The sequence below is a fragment of the Callospermophilus lateralis genome, chromosome 11 (genome assembly GCF_048772815.1).
Source record: "Callospermophilus lateralis isolate mCalLat2 chromosome 11, mCalLat2.hap1, whole genome shotgun sequence".
Classification (NCBI taxonomy): Eukaryota; Metazoa; Chordata; class Mammalia; order Rodentia; family Sciuridae; genus Callospermophilus; species Callospermophilus lateralis.
The window spans coordinates 71,320,345-71,329,782 of NC_135315.1; positions in this window are offsets into that span (position 1 = coordinate 71,320,345).

A 9,438-nucleotide genomic window follows, 5' to 3' on the forward strand; every position below is an offset into this window, starting at 1 on the left:
GGCAAGAAAGGATTCCCTCCTAGTACCTTAAGAAGAAGAGTGTCTCTGTTGAAATGATCAATTATTATCTCCATAATTGTGAGAGAATAAGTGTCACTTGTTTTAAGCCACCAGGTTTGTGGTGACTTATTACAGCAATCTTAGGAAACTAATACAGTAAGTAAACAAGATTAGTGATTTGGTAATAAAGATCATGACTGGTGTCCATGGGTGAAAGAAACAAGAGAACATCTGGATGCTGCATTTCTTCTTAGAGTCTGTAAACAAGTCAAGATTGCGCCTGGCATTTTGTAGAGGGAGTGGTTTGTGAAGTAACGCCAGCAAGCCATTAAGTGTAGAGATTCCTTATTGGTTGAGTGCTGTATCTAGTTTATGTTAATTAAGATAAGCTGTGTGGAATGTATATATACCCCTCCTGTCCTACAATAAATGGCTCCCACTCCTGCTGTATCAATCTACACAAGTTGCTCGTCACCCCCCGGTTATTTTGCTGCAGCCGGACTGCGGCAATTTCTGTTCCTGGAGTGATGTTGGATCAGAGTCTTCAGTGGTCAGTTAACTGCACAGGTGTCAAATGCATAGAAAAATTGATTTCTACCAAGTGGTTTCCATGAGGAAACACCTGAGGGAGTATAAACTTTTTTTCTATATTTTGAATTTTGCATTTTTCAACAGTATATGGATATTTAAGATGTTATGTAAATCCAAAATATTCTGTCTGCAATGAACATTTTGTGAATCAGCTCCACTAAGATGCTTCAGTACTCACTGGGGCAAAAACAATTTAAGAGAGGACAGTGTAAGAGATAATAATCAAAAGAATATGTACATTAAGGCAATATGGGCTATAACTAGATACCCATAAACTCAGTTTAGCAGGGGAAGTATTATATAAACTGAAAATCTCATGATAATTAGAAGTATATGAATTTGGCTACATGAGTAGAAGGAGTAAATCTTTTATTAGATTATTAATAATGGTGTAAGTTTGAGGTCAGTATTAGGGTATACTACGGAAATTCAGGCTACCCAATCTCTTTTTCTTGTGTTCTGTGGTTCTGTTTTAAAGCAATGTAAGGTATCAATCTGAAGGGTGATCTGTCAAAGAGATCTGATAATCAGAATACATTTGGACAAAATGCATGCCAAAGTTTCATTCATTAACCCAAAAGAATATCCTATGTACCAACCTCTTTTTAGATACTGGTGATCTAACAAGGAATGGCACACATATGGTAGGTTTCCTCAAAAATCTGTCTCTACATCTGTACTTGTTAACATTAAATTTCTGATTAAAACAAACAAACAAACAAACAAACAAACAACAACAAAATAACCCTACAAAGTAAGACTATTTGTAACTTACTTATTTTAGTTCATCTTAAAAATACTATATACCTGCTGTTTTAGAGTCTACCATTCACTTTATGTCTCTTCTTTATCTTCAAAAATAATAAGAAGCAACTAAATTTATAATTTTTTTCCAGGAATTACTTTAAAAACCTATGAAAGGATTATGTTAGTTCTCTTTTGATCCCTCAGCACTACCCTCAGAATGCAAGGGATAGGGGGCGTTTTAGTCCCCAAATTTGATGTGACCCAACTAATAATACCTTTCATTATTCTATAACACTTCTATTTTGTAAAGGACATTAAAGACTAATTTCATTCTATCCTCAAAAGGGGTCAAATCTCAAGGCCAAATTGCTTCCTGCCTTGCCAACTGGCTCCTTGGATTTCTGGCTTTGACTTCCCAAAGTTCCACTAAATATTGAACAGGGAAGTTAAAAAGAAATCTCTTGAGACCATATTTCTGCCTCAGGCAATTGCAACCCACATTCTCTTACAATTTATTCATCTCTCACATGAGCAGAGAAACAACTTTTGCTTATCAAGTGAGGCTGACTTGGACTTCACATGTCAGAAAATTGGTCTGATTACTCTATCCATTAAAGGAAAAATGGTGTCTTGACTTTCACCTGCTATTGGAATGAATAAAGGCAGCATCATGGATCACATGTTCAGAAAGTGGGCTGTCATGATGTCTCACAACAGGCTTGGCAAGCTGGAACTCAGAAGAACAACCAGAAGTCAGAGATTGAAAACTTGTGTGCAGGCTGGTTTGATTTAATGTCTTAAGGTTATAAAGGTAAAATGCTACTATTTTTAAAAATTTAACCTCTAGAAGTGAAATTATGGAATGAAAGTAGAGACAACAGTTAATATATAATTTACACTTTGCATTGGTATACCTTAAGAGCTCTGAAAATCTTGAAACTGACAAAAGACTTTATAAATAGTTTCAGGTGAAATAGGTTCAAAAATTTCTTTTAAAAACAATAATACATATAGAAATAATACTTTATCTTACCCCCGAATTAATTTTTTTTGTCAAGATGATGAGAACATTATCACTATGGTGGTAGAGAATTATAAGATTCAAAATAGTTAATATATGTCAAGACATAAAAAAGAAAAATATTTAATGGTTTCAAACACAAATGTAAATAACTATAAAAGTAGAGCATATAACACATAATTATTCTAAAGTCCCAAAATCCAAATGTAATAATTAATATCAAATGTTCATGCTATTTCTACACTGACTACCTACCATGCAAACTCTCTAAGGCTTTGTTTCCTTTAGGATTAAGAAATAAGGCAGAATGATTATGTTGAAACAGACCTCTCTTTCAGTTTTTTATGAGATTGTAAATAATGATTTTGGAATGGGTTTTATCAATAAATATTAATTTTAAAATGTTTATACCCTGCACTTACAAATTACACATTTGAGAATCTAACCATAAAATAATCTGAAATATGGCTAGGGAATCTAAAACTTCTAAATAGCCACAACAGGGAATCACTTAGTACCTTATAACACACATCACAAATATAAATGATAATAAAATTTCACACATAATATATAATAAAATATTACATAGTATGAAAAATTATTTTTAAAGCCATCAAATAATATAATAAAATATTTATGATGTAGTTCTTATTAAAATATTGAAAAAAATTGACAGTATAAACTAGAAAACAATATTTCAACAATTCATGATAGTAATGATGGAATTATGAATAATTTTCTTAAATTACCACAGTTAATATTTAAGTCTTCAACTTTTCTAATGATCTTAAAACCACTATTTGAAAATTTCTGGCAATATAGCTTTTTATGTAAAGAAATCTGTAGAGAGTTAAGTTTGGGAGGATTGAAGAAGTATGAGTAGAGATAACATATGCAATATGATATAAGTAAATAAGCTTTTGAAAGTTTTATAGGATTCCTTGTGAAATGTTCTTCCTTGGGGGATTCTCTTACCATGTAAGGAAATGGTTGGTCTTGGCCTTTAAATTCATATTTCATTTTTTTCAGAAATAGAAAATATGTCAGAATTTGTGTCTGTGTCTTGACCCTCATTTACTTAAAAGAGGTTCTCTCTGAAGAAGAATATTTTTTGTAGTATAGGGAGTAAATGCCCTCCATATGCAAGAAGAAACAGGGTTGTCAGTTTTGCATCTGTAATGCATTTGAATGGAAGGAGGTAAGAAGTCACTATTTATAGTTCAGCTGTAGTGGTGGAGGAACACAACATCTTTTTAATTTAGAAGATCTTAATCTTATTCCACTCTATCATCCTTTCATAGATCCTGTTTGGCGCATCATAAGTAGAGCAGATTAAATGAGGGGTGTGGAAATATATTCTATATACAAATGTAACAACTGAGAAGTGTTTACATGAAAAACCAACAAGACTTATTTATTTTAGATTTATCATATCTTTGATGCTTTCAACATTCACACCTTCTCAGTCTCAAATCTGACAAAATAGTAGTACAGGTGACTCATCTGGCCATTAGGAACTGGTTAATTATGGGAAAAGGTAGTTTCAGTAATATTTAAAAGGAATTTATGTATAATGGGATATTTGAGCAGAATGAATAATTTTTAAAATAATTTAAACAAATGCATGAATTAAAAAAACAAAGAAAAAATAAAGTGACTTTAAAGTTTTGCTGATAAATGAAAATGGATCTTGACTAACAAAAATGCCAAATATATATATTTATAGCTAATTCATTATATATTTCATCAGTATGAGGAGAAATTATTGCATATGAGGGAAATTCACTTTATTGTTTTGTGTGTAAGTTCATGTTTGGGAGCGTAATTTGGTTTACTAGTTATTTGGGGTAACTTTCAAACATATTGCAATTCATATTTGTGCATAAGGAAATACTAGCTTTATAGGAGCAAAAGATCAAAATGACAAAACAAATTAGCTAACAGTCTATCTGAAAAAAAATTAAGGTTTACACTTATGATGATAGAAAATCCTCTGAAGATATATTTTTAAAATATCATGTAAGCCCCACTCTCTATACACTTATGTTCCAAAGAATCATGTTCTTACCCTTGAGGACATTTTTACACATAGTATTCATAGAGACACTGCCAAAATGTTCCGAATCATTTTTGTCTTTTTTCTCCTTCCCAAGGCTCCAGAAAATATTAAGCATCATCTGTACAATGCTACAATGCCACTGCAGATTTCTGTTTTTTGTATTGCCTGTGGTGTGTGTGTGTGTGTGTGTGTGTGTGTGTGTGTGTGTGTTTTGTAGGTAGTAAGTTTTACTCACACTCAGGACTGCACACTTATTCTTTTTGATGAATCCAGAGGATTATAGCAACAACATGACATCATCTTAAAAAATGATCTCCCATCTTTTATAATGTTTAGAAAGTGATGAAGAAAATCACAAAATTTTAGCAAACTTTCAGCCTCTCATAATGTTAAAAAAACAAAAATAAAATTCACACTATGTAAAACAAGATTTTGCCAAATAATCTCTGTAAACATAACATCTTCTGGTCTTTGTAAACATAATAATTGCTGTTCACCCCACTACACATTAGTTTCAAAGTTCTGCAGAAAAAGAGGATTTGGAAAGTCTATAAAATATTTCTCAAAATCTATATAACATTATATGTTGATAAGATGATGTCAATAAGCAAATGGAAGCTCAATCCATACATAGAGTCCTATGGTCCTTCAAACCCTGTATCAAGGTGTTTGCCAGACTTAACTACACCCCAGTCTTTCCTATGTGTTGGATATTCACTAATTTATTGTATTCCTTAAGTTATTCTGTCTTGTTAAATTGATTCAGATTGGCATTTGTCACTTAACAATAAGAATCTTGACTAATATCATTTATGAAATTAATGATTTTTAGGTAAGGTGTAAAAAAATCATCATCATGTATTAACTATGGTATAAACAAAAACTAAAAGTACAAGATTTAAGTCTGGAATTGACCCAAATATATTTTTTCTTAATGAGATCATTTACATAAAACATATTTAAAAGGTTAAGTAATCCTGAGAATATTCAATAGTTAAGTATGGAACAGATAAACAAAGAGAGACAATTCAATGTGTTATATGTGATTATGTCAGATAGAAAATATTTAACCATTACTCTTTTTATTCTAGTTCACCAAATTTTTTTTAGGTTTCCTAAATACAAATGAGTACAAATTTTGCTGGATGAGCACTAATTAAAAAATAAACATGACAAATTTAAATTGGACATATTTGAATTGTTTATCTCTTTGCAGAGCAAATTCTAAGACTTCCCCCACCTCCTTATTCATGTTTGTTTATAGAGTAGCTACCATCCAGCAAGTATTGCAGATGGAACTAAAAATCTAATGGAAGAAAGAAGTAGTGAATTCAAACAGCACAGAATACAGTCATAAAATGCTAGCATAAGTTATGCACTAATTCTAGAACTTTCTGTGAGCACAATGGACAATGATTTATCTATTTTATGACCTGTCCTGTTCAATACCACAACCAATGGAATTATGTGGCTAAAGAAAAAGGACTGAACATTTTATTTTAAATAATTTACATTTAATTAACCACATGTAACTAGTGGATACTGTATGGATACACATGTACAGCATGTTACTTCATTTACAGTCCTAATGTGGCACAGGCCCTCACAAGTAGGAGGTATGTAGCAAATGTTGATTGCTTTGATTAGGTTGTTTATGATCATAGCAACTGCTACACAGAGATCTGCTATAATGAAGGGAAAAAAAATAGGGAAAAAATAGAAAGTCACTGCCCGGAGTCAGAGAATTTAAATACACAAGATTAGAAGGTTTCATATAAAGATAATATAATAAATAATAATTATATATACTACTTAATCAAGCAAAGAACTAATGAGATAGGAAAACTAAATACTGAATTTAGTAAATAATCCAAGAAAGACTGATCAATTGATTGATCAATTTGGGATGTGCCAAGGAGCAAACTCAGGGCCTAATGCATGCTCTAATAAGCACTTTACCACTAAGCTGCAATTCCAGCCCCAGTAATACAAGCTCTTAAGTGGCTGATGATGAACATAATAAATAACGATGATTTTTCAAACACATGTTAAGCAGAAGTCAATTTATATATATCATTTTTGCTTTGGGGACTATGTTGATTTTTCTCAATTTCAACTCTTCAAATTTTACCTGTCAAATTTTCCTTTTAAAATTTATTCTCACATAAATTAAAATTAATTCTACACCTGCCAAAAACTAACTTAACACATAGATCTCAAGAAAATTCATATTTTACACAGAAATAATAGAGGCAGCACATGGTGGGTTTGAAATCAGAAACTTGGGGTTCAACTGTTAGCTTTGTTCTTCATTAAAGGGAGAGGGGAAGGAGAAAAATGGAGGTGGAGAAGAAGTGGAGGAGGTGGACTGGAAAGGGAAGTGAAGCCAGGGAGGAGGAGAGTGGAAGGAAAGAAGAATATCTTTCTGTGAGAGTTATGTCATGAAAATGAAAGGAATTAAAATGCAGGTAAGTGTCTCACAAAGGAATGGTACTCTGTCATCATATGTTATGTGTAAGTAGATTAAGTCTTTTGCAATCCAGGGCCATTCTTCATGTTTGTGTTAAGTTGGAATCTCCATGCACCATGATCTCCAGCTGCTGCTTCTCTGTCTCCTTCAACTTTTTATATATGGAACCATTGATTTCCTGTATGTGCTGATTCAGCCTTCCTTGAGTTTTCATAAGAAATCCCAAATGAGCCAGAATATATCCCCACAGCAACTACACCAGTGTCTTCCTAATTTCAACCTAATCCAGTGGAGTTTTGAATTGTTGTTTGCATACTTTTCATTAAGGGTCCACACATTACTTCTCCCAAGTGTTCCTTGCTGCTAATATCTGTAAAAAGTTAGAGTAATGCAAACCTATCGGGCTGCTGTGAAGATTAACTTAAGGAATGGATAGAAAATGCTCAGGAAGAGTAGGAAGAGGTTAATGGAGCAGAGGAAGGGGATTGAGGGTAAAGGAGGAGGGACAGGAAGAACACTGGAATGAATCTGACCAAAATTTCATATGTAGGTATTTGAATATACCACAGTAAATCATACACACACACACACACACACACACACACACACACACATGGCACTAATTTAAGCAAATATATAGATAAATTGAAGAAAGATTAGTAGAATAGAGGAAAGGGAACACGGAGGGAGGAGAGGGAAAGGGGAATTACTAGGAACTGAATCAGAGAAAACTTTATTTCATGCTTGTATAATTATGTCAAAATGAACCCTAATAGTATGTATAACTAAATAGAAAAAGGAAATGCTCAGGAAAATGATTCCCAAAGCAAATGTTCAATACTATATACTATATATATATTTGTACATTCTCTTCTTCCTGATATAATTGCATTAATTATTTGCAGGCACTATCTTCTTGGGTCTAATGATCAGTTCCTGTTCACAGCCCACACTAATGTTCTGGTGCCTTTCCAGGTTTCAGGTTTGACATTCTCTTCATATTCCCACTTTGGTTAATTAGTTTAAAATTTTATTCACTTGTTCATTCATAAAATCAATTTACAGCTGATTTTAATTTTTTTTAACAAAAATGGCAAAAAAAGAATGCCTAAGATAAGACAAGAAATGTGACAATGAATGTAAGAAAAAATGTTCTACCCAGTTCAGTATTGGGAAGGATAGAGGTAGAGAGGACAATTATATCCATGAGTAATAATGAAGACATTGGTCTTTACTCCTAAATAGGGGGTGAGAATGATGGGAAAAAATTTTCCTTGTTTATTTTTGGTTTTCCAGACCTTGTGACCATAATCCCTATCTTCAAGTGGTAAGGGAGACAGTGTTGTTAATTTCCATGGACAATAGAAATTTTTAAAAATATATACAATAAGGGAGGAGAGACTGGCACATACACATATCATACCATGAAGGGCTGTGTGTGTGTGAGTGTGTACACATATTTTACCTGAAGTCTCCCCCCTTATCATCTGTCATTCCACTCCTGTCTTACAGTCTTTTCTACATGAAATATCCAGAAAAGTGTCATTTTTCTGTGTCATTTTTCTCTGCTCAAAGCTCTTCAGTGGCATCTTGCATTGCTCAGAATAAAGTCTTAACTAGTTGATATGACTGATTTCTTAAAGGAACCATGCTTTCTGAAATAAATAAGCTAGAAAAGAAGAAGGAGAAGGACGAGGAGGAGGAAAAAGAAGAGTAAAAGGAGAAGGAGAAGGAAGAGGGGAAGAGGAGGAGGAGGAAAAGGGGAGGAGGAAGAAGAGGAGAAAGGGGAAAAAGGAGGAGAAGTAGTAAAGGAGAAGCCGGGGAAAGGGTATGTGTAGAGGAGATCTTGATGTATTCCTGGTGCTACAACAAAATACCACAGACTAGGTAATTTGTAAACAATGGAAATTTATTGCTCATAGTTCTGGAGGGTGAGAAGTCCAAGATCAAGGTACCAGCAGATTTGGTGAAGCTCATCTTTATTTCCAAGGTGTCATCTTGTTATTGCATCTTCACCTGGCAGAAGGTGAAGGGTCAAAAGGGCCCAAGTGATTTCTCCCAGCTCTTTCATAAAAGCATTGTTCCCATTAATGAGGGTTTCACCTAGTCCCCTCCCAAAGGTCCCATCTTCTAATATTATCATCTTGGGGTTTAAATTCCAATATATGAATTTTGTAGGGGCATACACATTCAAACCATATCAGTGGAGAAGAAGAGAAGGAAGAATTGCTTCTAAATGATGTAGCAGAGAAAAGAATTCATGAATTCAAGGGAAGTTGTCCTTTAACCAGAAGGAGATCAAGCATAAATATGGTAGTCAAGTCCTACAGATAGTAAACTTAGGTCAATCCTAACTGGATAATCTACGCAGTCTATATTTCACAAGAGTTCAGTTCATCACGTTGTGAGAGAGCTGAGAATTTGTACCTTTATGTCACTAATTATTTTTTAGTGGCTTTTCCTGAAGGAACATACATTTTCAGGCTTTTTGCATCTCATTTGTGTAGACAAGGTATGCTCATCATCCTGAAGACAGCTCTATGTTTAAAA